The following is a 20,161-nucleotide window of genomic DNA, read 5'->3' as shown; positions in this document are numbered from 1 at the left end:
TAAATTTGATAGTTTATTCTGTTTTCCAAGCAGGTGTTCCACTTGGGCTCTATATCATGCACTGACCATGCAGATATGGTGTACAACTGGAAGAAATCCTTCAGACCCTGAATGCAGGAGAGAATCTGTGATGGGTGAGAGAGGAAATGTGCACCTTGAAGCAGGGGACGCCCTGCTGGCACTACCTGCCGCATCCACCACCAACATGGCTTGCTGTTTCTCAAGGGTCAATAAGTAATAATGCCCCTAGTGATACTTTAGTACATTTGTCCTCTAAAATTGGTTCTATTTGACATGCTATTCCATTAAATTGTGCGATCATTAATTAATCAATTATTAGCCCGGATAACTCAGTTGGTAGAGCATGGTTATGAGCATCCTAAAATCATTTATTGCACAAATTTTAGTGGTCATTAAAATCAATATATCAGAGTATATGAAAATTGAAGACTTTTCCTGATCAGTTACAGATTAACACAATGGGACCTTCACGGATTTATTTTTAGGTTGCAGAAACTTAGGTTGCAGTACAAACATGTTTGTTCTTTTTAGTAGGTTTAACAGTAATGTTGTTAAGTTGTATTTGACTTGTCTCTTTTTTCACTTTTAGAGTATTGTCAGTCGAGGCCTTGATTGAGTTATAATAGTTATGTTATTAATTGTAGTGTTGCTATTCTATAGGCAGTATTGTAAGAAGGATTCTACGGAGCGTCAGTCATGGATCCAGATGAGAAGTTCACAGAACAGCAGCTACGAAGCAGTATAAAACTACATGAGAACTGATTGAACAAATGAACTGAACTGCTTGTTAAATATGATTAATCGGTCGTTAAATCAAACCCTTTTTCATCCTAAAAGAAAACGGGGGAAATGTAGAGAGTGTTTTTTACAGCTAGTTAGCTGAGAAGGGTCGTAAACACGGTGCATCTAAGCAAGCAGCCATAACACCTGCAAGGACAGCAAGAACAACAGGATGCCCTGGGATGGTGAGAAACTAGCCATGGTTCTGGGAACTCAGCAAGGGAGTAGCTTTCAGTTGATAACAACAAGCTGTTAAGATACTCGGGGATGGTATGTAATTGGGAACCAATGATGAGCTCTACTTTTGCAATATGTATGAGCTACTTATCCGTATTATAAAGGTACACGCAGCCAAGGAATAAAGGAGAATAGCTGATCATATGTCAATGACAGGTGTGGTCGTCTGCTTTTCTCCCACCGTTCTGCAACAATTCGTATCTGCAATATTACTTCCTTATTCTTGTCAACAAAAATTGATAATTTCAACTAGTTCCATCCATGGAATGGCTCCTTTCCATGAAAGGAGAGGCTGAAATCACTTCACATATGACAGTTAACAAAACTAGCAATTGACTGAAGAAGAATTGGGAGTCTTAGAGCTGTGTTTATATTTGACAGAATCACAGAATCACAGAATCACAGAATTATCAAGGTTGGAAAAGACATAGAAGATCATCTAGTCCAACCATTACCAATACTTCCAGGCTAAATCATATTCCTCAGCACCACATCCAAGAGTTTCTTGAACACTCCCATGGTCGGTGACTCCACCACTTCCCTGGGCAGTGCATTCCAATGCCTGACTACTCTTTCCGAAAAGTAATACTTCTTAATGTTCAGCCTGAATCTCCCCTGACGCAGCTTAAAACCATTCCCTCTAGTTCTATCACTGATTACACAAGAGATGAGGCCAACCCCCAGCTCACTACAACCCCCCTTCAGGAAGTTATAGAGAGCTATAAGGTCTCCCCTGAGCCTCCTCTTAGGAGGAGACAGACCCTTTTAGATTTCTGCTTCCAATTCTTTCCCCTTCCTTCCAAACAAGAAATATAAAATCCCTGCCTTGGCTCTCCTTTTTAAAAAGAACCATCAGAAACATTCAGTTTTGCAGTGGAGCTGTGATCCCCTGCCCCAGGCAGCAGCTGTGGCAGCACAAGCCCTGCCGGGGGGCTCCTTCCCCCCACACGTCTCCCCGCAGTGCCCTGGGCAGCTCCCCGGGCAGGCTGAGTGCTGAGCCTGGCAGGCAGTAGAGTCCCATACCCGGCACACAGCCCCTGGGGCACAGCAGGGACCCTGCTCTGCAGGACAGCCCTGGGCACCTGCCTGCAGCCCCGGCTGCACAGCCTGCAGCCGTGCTGGGACACGCAGCCCTCAGGGCTGAGTTGCAGCACAGAAGCCCTCAGCTGGAGCAGAAGGCTTTTAACACAGTAAATGTATGTGGAGTACCTGCAATCAATTCTGCTACGGGATGTCCCGCATTTTGTACCTCTTTGAAATGATGTACCTCATTTTGTACAACCCTCTTTGAAAAGCATCTGCATGGTCTGCAGTGAAACTTACCTTGCCATGTTCTGTGAGTAATGCTCCTGCTGTGTGCTCACAGCCTGATCACACCGTACACATCCTGGAAACTCTCTCCCCTTTCTCTCCTCTCTTTCTGTCAGCTGCAGGCTGTGCTGTGCACAAGAGCTGCTCCTGGGCACAGCTGTCTCTCTGCAGCGCTGTCCACTTGTATGAGCTCCCTGTGTCCCAGGAGCCCGGCCCAGCTTGGCACACCCAAGGATTTGAGTTTCTCTACCTCACTGCTTCCCCGGGAGATTTCCCTGGGGCTCCAGGGCTGAAAGCTGATGATAGACAGCAGGCTCATCTCTGCTAAATGCACTTGGATGTCAGATCAGTTATTCACCAGTGGAAAGACTGATTCCAGAAGCATGGCTTTGAGTTGTGGAATCAAACTCGATAACCCCGAGTAAGGATATATAGTAGGAATACATTTATTAGGCACCTGGTGTAAGGGGATCACTCCTATCTTGCATACCTGCAAGCAGAATTATTACATATTTGAAAGCCAAGCTTATTCATATCCAACAATTTTCCTGGAACTCATCTTCATATTCATTATTTTCCTGAAACTCATTTACATTTTGCCTGCTTGTACCAGGGGGCGGACACATGTGCAGGACATATGGGTCAAGTGTACTCGGTGCATGTGTCTGTTCTGTGTGCCCTGGGCTGTGGATGTCCAGAACGTAGGGGGATAGCCTAGCTGGTTTGCCATTCAATCAACGTAGGTCCTTAGCATCATGGCAACATTTGGTGACCCTTACGTGATTCAAGTGGGTGCACTCTCATGGTGAGAGAAGGCTGCTCATTATGGCTTCATTGAAGTGAGTAGTGAGTATGCTAAAAGGGACAGGGCAGAATGTGAAAGATCCAGTCCATGAAAAGGAATTGAAGCCGCTAATACATTGGATGATGAAGAAGGGGTTTGGCTCAACCCCTGGGGAATGCATTAGTAAAAGTAATTTAGAGAAGGTGGGAGGATAACTATTCCAGAATTATTCTTGCGCTGGTAGTAAGGAAGCAGCAAATCTGCTTCCAGCCTTTGGGTCATTACGTCTTTTTTCCTGGACGAAGGAATCACAACAGCTATGGCAAGCAGCGCATTACTGCTTGTCTAATAAGGTTTGTCCTGCGTCCAAGTCTGACAACCTTGCCACACCCTCAGATGTGGCACTAGACAAGGGGAATCAGATGGAGCCTGCAGCTGGTGAAATACCAAATACTGATGCCGAAGAGACTTTAGATCAGGAACCATCAACAGGGGTGGGAGAAGTCAAAGAAGTCGGGCGAGAACAATTCAAGAAGAGCCATGGTGGTTGCTGTAACCTCAGCCTTAATGTATCCTAAATCCCTTGTGGATAGCAGTGACTCCCTGGCACTTTGCATTGTCATTGTGTTTGCAGAATCAGACCAGATTGGACAGCCAGGGAGTCCTATACTCCAGACAAAGATGTTTCAGTTCAAGACTAGATTTGTTAAATCCTGAAATACGCTCTTCCAGGAACTCTAGGGTAAGACCTCTACAGTGCCCATCCTTTCTTCTTTCACTTCTGCTCTACCATGTGGCATCTAATTTCTGGAAAGAGTTGGCCACTCTGACTTCTCACCAGGAGAATGGCATGATATGCCTGGCCTTATCATCTGTAGGAGACACTTTCTCGCTCAGCTCATTTGGGGTTCCCCTCCCTGGGTATTTCTTGAAGCCAGGGAACTACAGTGCAAGACTTAATACCTCAGTTATGACCTTCAGTGCGTTGGTAAACACAACCGACTACCTGACATGCCATGACACATCGTGAGCGCGAGCCCTCATTTGCACCTCCTCAGAGGCCATGTCGTGCAACATTCCAGGGGTGTTTCGAATACTGGCAGATGATGAGGATGAGGAAAAGGAGGAGCTTCAGAGGAGTTGAACCCTCCATTGGCCACTAACCAATGTCACCGGGATCGCGGTAATGACTGAGGTTCTTAACACGCTCAAAAGGAATAGAACCTCCGATGGGGAAAAGTACACGTGTGCCCCAGTGGCGCAGTGGTTAAGGACGCCGCCTTGCAACACTGGGGCCCAGAGTTCGAATCCCCCCTGTGGCGCAAGTGGTAGAAGTGCCGCTCTGCTACACAGAGGCTCGAATCCCGGGGGCTGGACTCGATGATCTCTAAGGTCCCTTCCAACCCGCATGAGACTATGATACTGTGATGATGATGATACACCACTACCTCCCTGCAGCAAGTGAAGGATGCTGAGCAGAGGCTCTTAGAAAAGAAAGGGTACATAAATCGCGACTGGTGTGGCAGCAAGCTGGGTATCTCTGACTTCTGGAATTGGTTGTGGTTCAGTCGTGTTCTCTGCACTGTGCTCACGTGGCTGGGAATTGGCTCTGTGATCTTATGCTTTGCACCAACCAATGTCCGGCTCGTCCAAGGCCTCATCAGGAAACAGATGATGGCCGCGCAATACGTGCTACTTGCAAACCAAGAGTCATAAGTGCTATAGTTGAAGCTGAGACATGATTGTTGTGTTTTGTCACGGAGTTCTCTCTAGAGCTCACTCTGTGAAAGCAGGAACAAACCTGGGGAGAGAAGGAACAAAGTACCTCCCCTCTCTATCAATGCTGTGTGGCGGCCCAGCCACGTGCACTCCAGAACGTGGTGGGTGAACAGTTGGCCAATTGGTCAAGACCAAAGGACTAAAGTCATTGGGCTCAATGAGGCTGGTAGATGGTCCCTATCAGGAGTCCCCAGGGCTCCATTTTAGGGCCACTTCTTTTTCATGTTTTTGCGGATGACTTGCATGCAAGACTAGAAGATGTTCTGAGCAAGTTTGCTGATGAGACCAGATGAGGAGGTGCTGTTGCCTCGACTGAGGGTGGACAGGACTTGCAGAGAGATGTGGACAAGTCAGAGAACTGGGTACCAGTTGGTACTAAGCACCAAGTGCATAAAATATAACAAGTGCCTGATTGTGCACCTGGGTAGGGGCAACCCTGGACATAAACACAGAATGTATACAGGACACTGGAGAGAGGTCTGACTGAAAAGGACTGGGGGTCCTGGTCAACATCAAATTGAATGTGAATCAGCAGTGTGCCCAGGCAGCCAGAAAAGCTAACGGTCCCCTGGAGCGCATCAGGCAATTTATTGCCAGCTGGGTGAGGGAAAGGATCGTCCCTGTCTTCTCTGCACTGCCGCAGCCTCACCAGGAGCACTGGGTGCACTTCTGGGCACATAAAGGACATCAAACTATGGGTGAGTGTGTACAGGAGGGCACTGGAACTGAGAGATCTGATGTTCAGAGTTGCATTGGGATTGACTGCTTGTTCAGACTTGGCCCTTCTCACATCCCACATCCTGCAATGAAACACAGGGTGCATATGGGACATGAACCTCAGAGCGTCCTTGCACCCCATGCAGAGCCTGGGATCTTCTGTCCCCATGTCTTTCATTTAACATAATACAGACTTCCAACTCACTGCCCCAGGAAGAATCCTTAGTCAGCATGAGGTCCTGCCTGCCAAGGGTCTGGGGATCAGGGCTTGGCCTTTCTGCTTCATAAGGCAAAGGAGGGATTTCTCAGCATCAGAGCCACCATGCCAGTGCCTTTGCCTGACTGGAGTCATGGCTTCCAATTATCTTCTCTAACAAGTCCCTTGGGAAGCTTGCTTGGTAATGTTCCTCAGTGGCCCCATTCATACTCCAAGAAACTTGACTGTTACTTCTGACTTTGTCTTGTTGAGCACTCTGTGCAAATTTCTCTCTGCACTGGAAGTTGATGGACTCAGCAGCAAATGCGCCCTGGGGCCCATTATAGCGTTTAGAGCCTCCTGTGCCTTGTGCCTTCCCATTATCTTCTTCAGGTTTTCAGAACTTGTTCAGCAAAATGGAGAGATATCTGGAGAGAGCTTAAAGAGGAAGAATACAGCAGACATTTATAGTCTATTTATTTATAGTTGTGTTAAAACAAGACATTAAAACAGCACTGTGTAACTGATAGTGATCAGGATGTCCCAATGATTTCTATTCTCTTACTGTGTTGACAAAGCTCCTCAACATCCCCACCCCATTTCTACTCACCTGTCCCCATGGGATTTGCATCATTTTTTCTCACATCACTCTTCTCCTCTGTCACCCGCTCAGTGTTAAACCTCCTTTGCACCAACTCCCACTGGCTTTCCACAGAGAACCGGATGCACATGGAAAAGGAATGACTTCTCTTTTTTTGGCCATCAAACGGAAGGAAATGTGATGCAACTGAATCAACACTAAAACACAGTGATCAACTTCATGCCATGTACAAGCTGCGTCTATTGAGGTTTGTCTTTCACAGGGAATATTTGTACAGGAAATGAGATAGACACAGATAGGATGGGATAGATAGAATCATGGTGAAAGAGCTGACAACAGAATCCATCAGACTTTTGAGGAAGGGAGCAAATTCCAGTAATCTCCCTGGGATAGATCTGTCAGGTAGTTGGGAGGTATCAACTTAAAACTGAACAGGACTCATGAGTTCTTCACACATTGAGATGGGTTAACACATTCTCATTGATTTCTATCTTTGTCTTCAACTCTTTTTTTCACCTTTATTGGCATTAATGAACATCTTTTAGGCATTGTGCTTTATAAAAAAAGTAAGAGAAAAACAATAAGAAAAAGAAGAAGGAAAAAAAAGAAAAAGAAAAGAAAAAGAAAAGAAAAAGAGTAAGAAAAAGAAAAAGAAAAAGAAAAAGAAAAAGAAAGAAAAAGAAAAAGAAAAAGAAAAAGAAAAAGAAAAAGAAAAAGAAAAAGAAAAAGAAAAGAAAAAGAAAAAGAAAAAGAAAAAGAAAAAGAAAAAGAAAAAGAAAAAGAAAAAGAAAAAGAAAAAGAAAAAGAAAAAGAAAAAGAAAAAGAAAAAGAAAAAGAAAAAGAAAAAGAAAAAGAAAGAAAAAGAAAAGGAAAAAGAAGATAGAAAGCGATAGATGGAATCATGGTGAAGGATTTGACAATGCAGTCAATCAGACTTTGGAGAGATGGAGCAAATTCAAGTAATCTCCTTGAAAGCCAGAAATCAGACAGATAATTGGGAGGTATCTGACTGAACAAAGATGGGGAAATATGGCAGGCAGTGGGAGGAGCGTGTGCCCAAATGGTATGCTGAAAACATGCCCTTAACCACGGCCATTTAGTTACAGGGCATTGGCTCTGGCACCGCTGTCTGTGTCCCTGAACCTGAAGGCATCTGAAGACACCAAATCCTCTCAAATACTCATATTTCTAACTTAAAATGGAACAGGACTCATGAGAATTTCTCATTTGAGATGGGTTAACACATTTTCATTGATTTCGATCTTTGTCTTCAATTCTTTGTTTCATTTCCACTGACATTAAGGAACAGCATTTAAGCTTACAACCTCAAAATAAATAAATAAATAAATTAATTAATTAATTAATTAATAGATCCATTTGCATCTTGCACATGGCCTGATGCCCCTTTGACCTTCACAATTCCCACCAGATCTTCCATGCCGGAGAGTATGAGATCCAGCAGAGAACCTCTCCTCTTTTGTTCCTCCATGGCTTGGTCAAGAATCTCCCATCTGTGCTCTCCACGGATCTGCTGGATGGCACATGCCCTGCTGTTCAGTCCCTGCAGAAGACACTGGAGTGCAAAAGGCCCCCAAAGGTGACAAGGGCCTGAAAACATCAGATTCCCAACAGTCTGCATAAGGCACCTTCCATTTACTCTCCATGATCAGGAAGACAGGAACAGACACTGTTCTCTCCTCCGTTGGCTATTTCCATTAGCTCTGACTTGGCTGCTCTTCCATCCCCAGGCAGAGCTCAATGCACTCTCACAGAGGGCAGTCGCCCTTCCTTGTCTCCTCGCCCATTCATCCTAAAGACTCTGTATTCCCCTTTCGCTACAGTGCAGTTGTGGAAAACATTAAACTGTGTCCCCATGATCCAAACAGGAGCTCAGGCCTGCAGCTCTACCAAGATTTCTAGCTTATTGTGTGTTGGTATTTGCATTAGTGCAAATCCACAGAAGTAAACATCCTAATTGGAAAGCATCACTGGACATAGCCTGACTGGATAGCTCATCTATGGTATTAGTGCGCAGAAGGTGGCACACAGACATTAGACCGATCATGGGTCTTGGAGGTGACACACGGACACACCATGGGCATGGCTTTGCTGAAGGCCCTGTGCTGCTTTTGAAGCTGCATGTGAATTCACCAGACAGCCGGTACTACCCCCTCTCTGGCCCTCAGCTGATGCCCAGGAAGGAGGTGTCTATCTCAGTGATTTCCCACACGGTTTACAAGCACAGGCACACATCAGGAGCAGCCCAGGCACCTTGGGCATCACCCAGTGTCTGTGTGTGAGCAACTGCCTCCCAGCTGAAGGACAGAGGACTCAGAGCAGGAGCTCACATGCAGGCGACTCCTCGTGCAGTTCTGAACTGAACCAGAGGAATCCCAGCTCCTGTGGGTGTGTAGGGAGCTGAATCCCATTTTCAGCTTCAGGATTTCTGTCAAGGGTTGAGACTCCTGAACTAACTCAGCTGGATCACTGTCCTGCACAGGGAAAGTCCAAACCTCCCTGTCCTTGTCTGGGTGCCCTTACTGTTTCATCAAACGATCTCTGGTAGTACTCCCCATATGTCTCCAATCAGTCACTGACAACTGGACATGTGGTGGTTAATTGAGCAGATTTCAAAGCACAGTCATGATGCTGTTGTCTTTCAGGAGCTGTTGGCCATGAGGACCCAGGGACATGTCAGGGGAGATGAATGAGAAGGATAAAAATGACATCCTCTGCTGCTGAGCTGGGCCGAGCTCCTGGGACACTGTGAGCTCATAAGAAGTGGGCAGCACTGCAGAGAGACAGCTGTGCCCAGGAGCAGCTCTTGTGCACAGCACAGCCTGCAAGCGTGTCACGGTTTAAACAAAAAATCCACCTACGTCTGTGACAGGGGCCGTGGGCCCCGGAGGGGCCCTAGGCCAAAAGGAAAAAAAGTTAATTAGGAAAAAGAAAACAGCGGCAACGATCTAAGGAGGAACACTTATTTACTAAATACTATATCGAAATACAGGATAACACAATATAATACAATATAATTGAAAATTGAGCTAACGAATCAAGCAAAATAGGAGAGAGAATGAGTCCCGTAACCGAGAGGCCTACTGTGAAATCGAGGCGAGACGGTGAAGGCTCCCACACACTCCCCTGAACTCCAGAACTTGAAAGACATCAGTCTGTTCTGCGACCAAGTTAATATAGAGTCCAGGTCCCGTGACTTATAGTCTTGTTCTCTGGGAGATGTAGTCTTCTTCTATAAGTTGCAGATTCAGTAAAATTATTCATGCTTTATATGATGTTATGATGTGGAATACTGATAGCAAAATTACAAAATTATTAAACCATGACATTCCACCCCTTATTCTACATCATTACATTATGTTTATACATACATACACACTCATACGTATAGTTGTGAACAATCAGCAACCTTATTTTCTCAACAATTTATATTTATTCCATACAAATCCCTAAGTTGAGAACAAAACTCTATAACTTAACCTACTATTTATTAATTTTGAGAAAATGGCAAAACTGCCAGAAAAAGGAAAACATGTCAGTGGTGGTAGAGAAAGGCAGCGCTAGTAGGGCGTCCCCCACATCAAGGTGCACTCATCCCTTCCCAGCCACCACAGCAGATTTCCTTTTGACTTATACTTCTTTCCATGTGTGCTCTACACATGCATGGCCAGAGCACGATATACAGTCCAGATGGAAAACTTGCTTACAGAATGCCTAATTAAGGTATATAGGAAAAAGTGTTTCCTTAACATTCATCCGCTCTATCTTAAGTCCTGTACCTAATTGAACATTCGTCAAATATTTTCTGAGACTCTACCGATATATCTACAAGAAATCATTGGCTGCACTCCCCCAACATCAAATTCCCTTGTGGTACACATTGAACATTCCCGTTTTTGTCCATCACCCACCACGTGCATCCAGGTCCCTGGTCAAAGACAGTACCCCGGAGAGGTTTGCCCTTTCCAGACGCTGGAAGGACCCAAACCGTTTTTCCCAACACGCTCTTTATGTGTACTACAGGAACCTTATCTCCCTCCACGGTACGTAGGGAGCTGGATTGGTTAGGACCATTACGATTACTAGATCCTCGAGTGTTGACTAACCAGGTGGCTTCTGCTAAATGGTTCTCCCAATTTTTATATGTGGAGGGTGTTGCGCTCGGACCGGAGGGCGTTATGCTCGGACTGAAGAGTATTGTGCTCGGGCTGGAGGGTGCCGCGCTCAGACTGGAGGGCGTCATACTTGGACTGGAGAGTGTTGTACCCGAACCAGAGGGCATTGTGCTCAGTCTGGAGAGTGTTGTGCTTGGTCCGGAGGGCATTGTGCTCAGTCTGAAGAGTGTTGTGCTCGGTCCGGAGGGCATTGTGCTCAGTCTGGAGAGTGTTGTGCTCGGACCGGAGGGCGTTATGCACGGACTAAAGAGTGTTGTGCTCGGACTGGAGGGTGTTGCGCTCGGACCGGAGGGCGTTATGCTCGGACTGAAGAGTATTGTGCTCGGGCTGGAGGGTGCCGCGCTCAGACTGGAGGGTGTCATACTTGGACTGGAGAGTGTTGTACCCGGACCAGAGGGCATTGTGCTCAGTCTGGAGAGTGTTGTGCTTGGTCCGGAGGGCATTGTGCTCGGTCTGGAGAGTGTTGTGCTCAGACTGGAAGGTGTCGCAATTGGGTTGGAAGGCATCATGCTTGGGCTGGAGGGTGCTGCGCTCAGACTGGAGGGCGTCGTACTTAGACTGGAGAGTGTTGTACCCGGACCGGAGGGCGTTGTGCTCTGACCGGAGGATGTTACACTCAGACCGAAGGGCACTGTGCTCTGACCGAAGGGCGTTGTGCTCGGACTGGAGAGCGTTGTACCCGGACTGGAGGACATTATGCTCGGACCGGAGGGTGTCGAGTTTGGATTGCATACTCTCATTCTCGGCCCTGAGACTCTCTCTCTCAACCTCAAAATCTTCCCTCTCGGGAATGGTATTGAATAAGGCCCGATAAGCATTAGCTAGGCCTCAAGTCATTTGTGCCTCCTTAGATCTGCCTGAGCCACAACATTCCTGTCTCAAATATGCGGTCAAACACTCAGGATTCTTTAAGTGTTCAGGAGTAAAGCTCCATGACACTAGAGATGTCTGCCCTCTAAAAGTCTCTCCAAAGTCTCTCCACACTCCCTGCCACTCAGTATTCTCTGATTCTAGGGAAGACTTCCTCCTGATGTAACAAATGTAATAAATCCAAGAAGCAATAAGTAAAAAAGTCAACATTAAGTTCAGGGAGATTGACACAACTGACAGTGTGGTCCACTGGGACAACTGTTCATTCGAAGACTGCTTAAAGGATGCAAAGAAAAAAGGAAGAGCACGCTCAAAAACCACCATTTCCGTACTACTGGTTGCATTAGTTACATTAGTTGCTCCCTCTGGAGCTGCATGCAAATACCAAGTAAGCGTTGCTAACCATGCTTTCAATCTATTATACATTCCTATAAATTCATAGGAAAAAAAGGCTAGCTTAAACATAGTCCAATATTTTTGGAGCATTATAAAAGAGGAACTAATGAAATGCAGTACCTTATAAAGCAAACTTAGTAGAGGGAGCATTTTTTTTATTTATTTATTTATTTATTTTTCAATAGAGAGGGAAAGAAAGTAAAAAAGCAAAGCTCAGCAGTGTTTATAAAATAAACCGGGGTATTGGCAGTCCGCCTGGCCTTTCAAGGTCAAGCTCACAGGTGCAGAATCGCAAACCTAAGATAGCTCCTTAACAAGGAAAAAAACTTGTAGCTCTGTTAACAACTAAAAGAGCAACAGAAGAAAACACAGAAAAACAGCAACTCAAATTGCCCGCATTCTCCACCAAAATCTGTCATGGTTTGAACGAAAAATCCACCTGCGTCCGTGGCAGGGGCCGTGGGCCCCGCAGGGGCCCTAGGCCAAAAGGAAAAAAAGTTAATTAGGAAAAAGAAAACAGCGGCAACGATCTAAGGAGGCACACTTATTTACTAAATACTATATCGAAATACAGGATAACACAATATAATACAATATAATTGAAAATTGAGCTAACGAATCAAGCAAAATAGGAGAGAGAATGAGTCCCGTAACCAAGAGGCCTACTGTGAAATCTAGGCGAGACGGCTGAAGGCTCCCACACACTCCCCTGAATGCCAGTACTCGAAAGACGTCAGTCTGTTCTACGACCAAGTTAATATAGAGTCCAGGTCCCGTGACCTATCGTGTTGTTCTCTGGGAGATGTATTCTTCTTCTGTAAGTTGCAGATTCAGTAAAATTATTCATGCTTTATATGATGTTATGATGTGGAATACTGATAGCAAAATTACAAAATTATTAAACCATGAGAAAGTGACTGAAGGAGAGTAGAGAAAGGGGAGAGAGATTGCAGGATATGTACGGTGTGAGCGGGCTGTGAGCTCACTCACAGACAATGACAAGGTAAGTCTCACTGCAGACCATTTAGCTGCTTTTCATAGAGGGGTAACTTAATCTAGTACATCGTGTAGCAGATCTGGCTGCAGGCACTGCATGTTTGTTTACTTTGTTAAAAGCCTTCTGCTCCAGCTGAGGGCTTTAGTGATGCAGTGTCAGAGCACAGCTCTGAAGGCAGCCTGCTTGTTGAGCTGCCCAGGGTGCTGCGGGGAGACATGTGGGGGGAAGAAGCCCCCCGGCAGGGCTTCTGCTGCCACAGCTGCTACCTGGGGCGAAGGGATCACAGTTCCACTGCAAAACTGTATGTTTCCTAGGGCCCTTTGCAACAGGAGAGCCAAGGCAGGGATTTTCCATTTCCTGTTCTTAGGGAAGGAAAGAGGATTGGTGGTAGATATCTAAATGGGTTGTCAACTTTGAACACAGCTCTGAGACTCCCAAATATTTCTTCAGTCCATCCAGAGTTTTGTGAACAGTTGTTCACAGGTTGTTCTTTCAGCCTCTCCTTCCTAAAAGGATGCAGTCTGTTTCAGTTACAGTTGTTTTCTGCAGACATTAATAGTTCACTTGTCCTGTTAACAGGCTGATATCTCTGAGACAATTTAAAGTGTACAGAGGCTGGGGCTGGGGTCTCGAAGAGCAGCTGCAGTAAAGAGGAAAATATCCAGGAGGCTGGAATACAATTATGAAATGAGAAGAAAGAAAGAGCTCCCTAATCTTCTACTCCTTAAGAGATGCTGAAGGTCATGAAAATAAATACAAGTTGTGGAGCTGAATGATCATTTTCCCATGGGAAAGGAAAAATTTATAGTACAGCAGGAGGAGTGTCACTGAGAAAGGTCTGGACTTGTCATTATCTTCTGCACTCTGAACAGGACTCCAAGACCAGGAACAGCAGATGTCCAACAGCAGCTCCATCAGCAAGTTCCTCCTTCTGCCGCTGGGAGACACGCGACAACTGCAGCTCCTGCACTTCTGGCTCTTCCTGGGCATCTACCTGGCTGCCCTCCTGGGCAACGGCCTCATCAGCACAGCCATAGCCTGCGACCAGCGCCTGCACACCCCCATGTACTTCTTCCTCCTCAACCTGGCCCTCCTCGACCTGGGAAGCATCTCCACCACTCTCCCCAAAGCCATGGCCAATGCCCTCTGGGACACCAGGGCCATCTCCTACACAGGATGTGCTGCACAGCTCTTTTTCTTTATCTTCTTTGCCTCAGCAGAGTATTTCCTTCTCACCATCATGTCCTATGACCGCTACGTTGCCATCTGCAAGCCCCTGCACTACGGGACCTTGATGGACAGCAGAGCTTGTGCCACCATGGCAGCAGCTGCCTGGGGCACTGGGGTTCTCCTCTCTCTTCTGCACACTGCCAGTATGTTTTCACTGCCTCTCTGCCAAGGGAATGTTGTGAACCAGTTTTTCTGTGAAATCCCCCAGATCCTCAAGCTCTCCTGCTCAGCCGCCACCTCAGGGAGGTTGTGCTTAACATTTTTAGTTCCTTTTTAGGGTTTGGCTATTTTGTTTTCATAGTGGTGTCCTATGTGCAGATCTTTAAGGCTGTTCTGAGGATGCCCTCTGAGCAGGGATGGAACAAAGCCTTCTCCACGTGCCTCCCTCACCTGGTCGTGGTCTCCCTGTTTCTCAGCACTGCTTCTTTTGCCTACCAGAAGCCCTCGTCCATTTCCTCCCCACCCCTGGATCTGACAGTGGCACTTCTGTACTCAGTGGTTCCTGCAACACTGAACCCTTTTATCTACAGCATGAGGAACAGGGAGATCAAGCACGCTCTCAGGAAGGTGTTGCAATACACACTATTCCATCTTCAATAAAGTGCACGTCTTCCTCACATGATTTCCAGTGATGCTTCTTCATGTGTTATGCATCTTTGATTGTCTGATTGTGTGTCATATAGCAATCCACAAAAAAAATGTTATTGAACTTTTAAATAAAAATTTATTTCACTTCACTAATTTCCGTTTTCTCGCTCCAATAGCTCATGTAAACCCGGAACCACATTCCCTGAATAGGTTAAGGGATACCTAAAATGCTTTCAAAGTAGACTTTTCCTTACCTTTTCTCTCTTCCTACTTTGTCATGGCCTGGGGGAGGTACAGCCACGGACAGCAGCACAACAGGCTCTTTTCATTCCTGCTCTCTTTCCAGTGCTGCAGTGCTCTGAAGTCCTCTCATTTGTGCAGGCCTGAAGGTCATGTGTGTCTCACAACTGTCCTGTGGTCTCTACAACAGCACTCCAGGGCTGCAGTCATTAGGCAGCAATATGAATGGCTGTGTCAGAGCTGGTCTCCTTGCTGGCACTGCCATAACAAGAGGGTCACTTCAGAGCAGCACCAGAGAACTGGAGGCCTCTTCCAAAGCTGGTGTAAGGAATATACCTCAGGAACTGCTCCCTGAGAAGCCCTCGAGATCTTTTGGTGCTCTTCGGTGTGTGACCAGATCAGATGGAATAGTCCCATGGAGATCAGTAAGCGACTCAGGACAGTGCTGTGGTTTAAGGTTTATGGGTTGAGATAAAAAGAAAAGGATAATAATTATGACAAATGTATTTATAAATATATAATATATTTAGTATATTTTCACACATATAAAACATTTGCTGTTGCAAGCATATATGAACTAATCCCTATTCTTACCTGTTTGCAAGTCCAGGACTAGTTGCAGGGCTTTTAACAGCCACAGGGTTCACTGTAGGAGCTGAAGTGTCAGTGAAGAAGTCAGGCTGTTGCAGGAGTTGAAGGACCTCAGAGTTCATTGCCAGAGCTGGAACCACCATAAGGACATGTGATTATGTTGGAGCAGCCACTGGGCTCGTTGGAGGGGTTGGAGAGACCACAGAGCTGTACCTCCTGGCACAGTGCACCTCCCTTGGGTGGCATTTGTTGCATTTTCTTATCGCAATACTTGGAATAGCTACAGGACCTGTAGCAGGAGTGACTGCAGAGCTCATTATGAGGGGTGGAGTGACAGCGGGATCTGTCCCAGAGCTTGGAGCAACCACAGGGCATGAAGCAAAACCTTGGAGCTGCTGCAGAATCTGTACCAGGAGTTGCAGAGGCTGCAGCACTGTCAGCAGATCCAACTCTCTAGATCTGGCACACTGCAGTCATTTGTGCATGTTTGGGATTACCAGGGCCACTGCAGACCTGCCCCCAATATTCTACCAGTTTCTCAGGATCCTTCAGTTGCTCAGAGATGAAGTTCCAAAGACCTGGGGGTGCTCACCGCTCCAGGCAGCTGCCCAGACCGTCCCACACCCCCTGCCATGTAGAGCCTTCTCACCTTGTGGCAGATATCTCACTGATATTCCTGAATAATTGTTTAACCTCAGTCATAGAATCATAGAAACACCAAGGTTGGAAAAGACCTAAAAGATCATCTAGTCCAACCCTTCACCTATTACCAATAGCTCCCACTAAACCATGTCCCTCAACACAACATCCAGTCGTTCCTTGAACACCCCTGGGCTCCCAGAGGAGACTATGTAAAATGTGTAATTCCTAATCATATCGACAATATTACTTCTAAAACCCAAAGAGGACCACAGAGCTCAATGTGCACAAAATTTCACTTTGTCAGCTGCCAATTTTATCATGATACAAACTAAGTTCAAACAGCATACCAAAATAAATACCCTAATCCAGCCCTCAGAGTTGACAAATGCAGCAAGGAAAAGAAGCAGCAAGCAAGGAGCTGTGCAATGCAGCTTCATGAGAAGACTCAACAAGCTATCCAGGTCCTTCTGTAGTTCCCTTCTCCCCTCAGGCATATGAACACTCCCTACCAACTTGGTGTTGTCTGCAAATTTACTGAGTGTGCACTCAATGCCCTCATCAAGATCATCAATGAAGAAATACAGAAGCTATACAGTATTGCAGCGTTTGAGGCACGGACTCAGATGTGAATGATCCAAATCATTTATTACAAGTTCTCACATCCCTTATATACCTTCACAAGTTGTTATTTTCTAACTTTCCCATCCGCCCTTACAACTTTCCCAAACACCTTTACATGTCAACAAAGCATTCTACAAAATACTTTTCAACTGTCCATGCAGGCACATATCCAATCAGAGCTGTGAGACTTCTTCTCCTTGCAGAGGTGTCCTTGGTTCTCATGCTGTTTATCTTGCTCCACAGCTGCTGTTCTGTACAGCTTTTCTTGTATTCCCACACAATATAGATTCCAAAACCCAAAGATGACAACTGAGATGAATTTGCACAAAACTTCATTTTGTCAGCTGCAAGTTTTGTCATGACATAACCAAAGTCAAACAGCATAGCAAAATAAATAACCTAATCCAGCATCCAGATCTGACAAAAAATGCAGCAGGGAAAACAAACACCAAGCAAGGAGATGTGCAGTGAAACTTCCTGAGAAGGTTCAATGAGCTCCACAAAGAGGGAAACAATCAGCATCATGGCCAGCAATTCTCCAGCTCCCACGGAGCCCTGAGTTATCTCGCTCTGGACAAATGTGCTGTTATCTCAACCCTTGGAGCCTCACATCGGGCACCAAAATGATCGTGGTTGTTAAACCCAACATGTGGCTCAGCATCACACAGTGATTGTGCACTGCCCATTCCCAGTGGGATGGGGAACAGAACTGGAGTGAAAAAAAGTTCAACTTGTGTGCTGAAATGAAGCTATTTACTAAGAGAGATAAAAGGAGAGGTGTAATAGTTACCACTACATATCTTTTCATATGGAATAGTACGTAACAATTGACGCACAAGCCCTTGCACAGCACTACCACACTGATGCCCAGCTGGCCCCTAGGCAGCAGAACAGAGCTAGATGAACTCCCACCCCTTCCAGTACTCCTCCTGCTTGCTGTCAGATGGTACAGAACGACCCTTTGGCCACTTTAAGGCATCTGTCCTCACTCTGTTCCCTCCCAGCACCTTGAGCCCTCCACTGACCATGGCCTTGGCTCTGTACAACACTCCAGAGATTACCAAGTCCAACCCCCCTACCAAAGAAGGTTCCTTACACCATGTCATAGAATCATAAAATCACCAAGTTTGTAAAAGACCTAAAAGATCATCCAGTCCAATATTTCACCTATTACCAATAGCTCTCCCTAAACCATGTCCCTCAACACAACATCCAGTCATTCCTTGAACACCCCCAGGGTCAGTGACTCCACCACCTTCCTGGGCAGTCCATTCCAGTGCCTGACCACCCTGTTTGAGAAGTAATATTTCCTAATGTCCAGCTTGAATCTCCCCTGCGGTAGCTTGAAACCATTCCTTCTGGTCCTATCACTAATGACATGAGACGAGGCCGACCCCCAGCTCACTACATCCTCCCTTCAGGAAGTTATAGAGAGCAATGAGGTCTCCCCTGAGCCTCCTCTTCTCCAGGTTGAACATTCCCAGCTCCTTCAGCCTCTCCTCATAAGGCCTGTGCTCCAGACCCCTCACCAGCTTGGTTGCCCTCCTCTGAACAAGTTCCAGGGCCTCAATGTCTTTCTTGCAGTGAGGGGCCCAAAACTGGACACAGTACACGAGGTGTGGCCTCACCAGAGCTGAGTACAGAGGAACAATCACCTCTCTGTTCCTGCTGGCAACACTGTTTCTGATGCAAGCCAGGATGCCCTTGGCCTTATTGGCCACCCGGGCACACTGTCGGCTCATGTTCAGCCGAGCATCAATCAATACCCCCAGGTCCATTTCCTCTATACAGTCCTCCAGCCACTCTGCCCCAAGCCTGTAGCGCCGTCCAGGGTTGTTTTAGCTGAACTGCAGGACCTGGCACTTGGTCTTGTTGAACATCAACATCCTTTCCCTTGTCCACCAGACGGGTCACTTAATCATAGAAGGAGATCAGGTTGGTCATGAAGGACCTGCCCATTGTGAACCCATGCTGGCTAGGCCTGATCCCCTGGTTGCCCCGCATGTGCAGAGTGATCTCCCTCAAGACAATCTTCTCCATAACCTTCCGTGGCACTGAGGTCAGGCTAAAAGGCCTATAGTTCCCTGGGTCCTCCTTACTACTCTTTTTGTAGATGGGAGTCACACTGGCGAGCCTCCAGTCTTCTGGGACCTCACCAGTCAACAAGCAGTGCTGATAGATGGTGGAAAGCGGCTCGGCTTCTATCCATCTATCACATCCATCCAACACTTCCATCTATACATATCTCAGTCCATCTTTCTATTTTTCTATCAGGGCTAGTACTGTTCTACCCCTGCCCTGGGTTCAGTGCATGATCCATGCTGGTGAGGTGTGGTCTGCAGTGTTGTGAAGGCAGGGGAAGAAGAGGAAGGAGGAGATCAGAGCTGTGTGATACAGCAAAAAGAAATGCTTATCTCTCAGCATCTTCTGGTATCTGAAAGCCATACTGTAACTCACACAGCGAACCTTGTCCACAAGATAAAACAAACAGCCCTGTGGGGGCACAGCCCTTATCTAAACCTGAAGGGGAGGTGGATTTGATCTGAATGCAACCATTCAGGTATGAGACCTGAATTACCTCCTTGGTACAACCTCAGAACCTCAGTCTGATGAAAACCAAAATGTTCCTCTCTCTTTTCCTAGTCTACAGCCTCCAGTGACAAGAACTACTCATACACTAAAGTATTTTCTCTCTCAAGCCCGTTAGGTTGTCCCATATACTCGAGAGCTAAGGGCAACTTACCTTTGCCAACATCAGAAGATAAAGTGGATGTTCACGTTGGCTCAGTGAGTTGCAGAGATAGGACAAAAATTATCTTCTGTGTCACACGTTCCTCCCAGAGAAAGTAGAAAGAAAGGCTTGATGTTCTTTCTGTTTACATACCAGTACACATGTAGGTCCCACAGTGCACTGGCCCTGCAAACCAGGACAGCCTCTCTCCTTCCCCATCCCCAGCGCAGATGCATCCAGCTCTGCCATCTCTCCTCACCCACTGCCAACACCCCAAATACTGAAACCTGCTGATCTCAGAGTGTTTGAGCAAGGGCTGAGTCACTGATGAGATAAAGTCAGGTTGAAGTTAGCACAGAGTGAGTTCAGTACACTACGGTTGATTCTATTCTCCATCAGTTTCCTCAGATTCTCTTCTCTTGCTGACCATTCCCTCACTCCTTATCTCAACTACCCTTATTCCCCTTGTTGTTTTTTTTTTACTTTGTATTATTCTTTAAAACTCTTTCTAATTCTCACATTATCCATCTTACAAGGGAGGGGTGGAACATGTACCTTCAGCAGCCACAGTGTTAACAGAGGACATGATAAACCATTGGTACTCACATCTGATCAACATTATCTAACAATCTATCA

This window comes from Coturnix japonica, chromosome W, assembly GCF_054131305.1.
Source record: "Coturnix japonica strain WE chromosome W, WE-NBRP24, whole genome shotgun sequence".
Lineage (NCBI taxonomy): Eukaryota > Metazoa > Chordata > Aves > Galliformes > Phasianidae > Coturnix > Coturnix japonica.
This window is presented reverse-complemented; position numbering follows the sequence as displayed.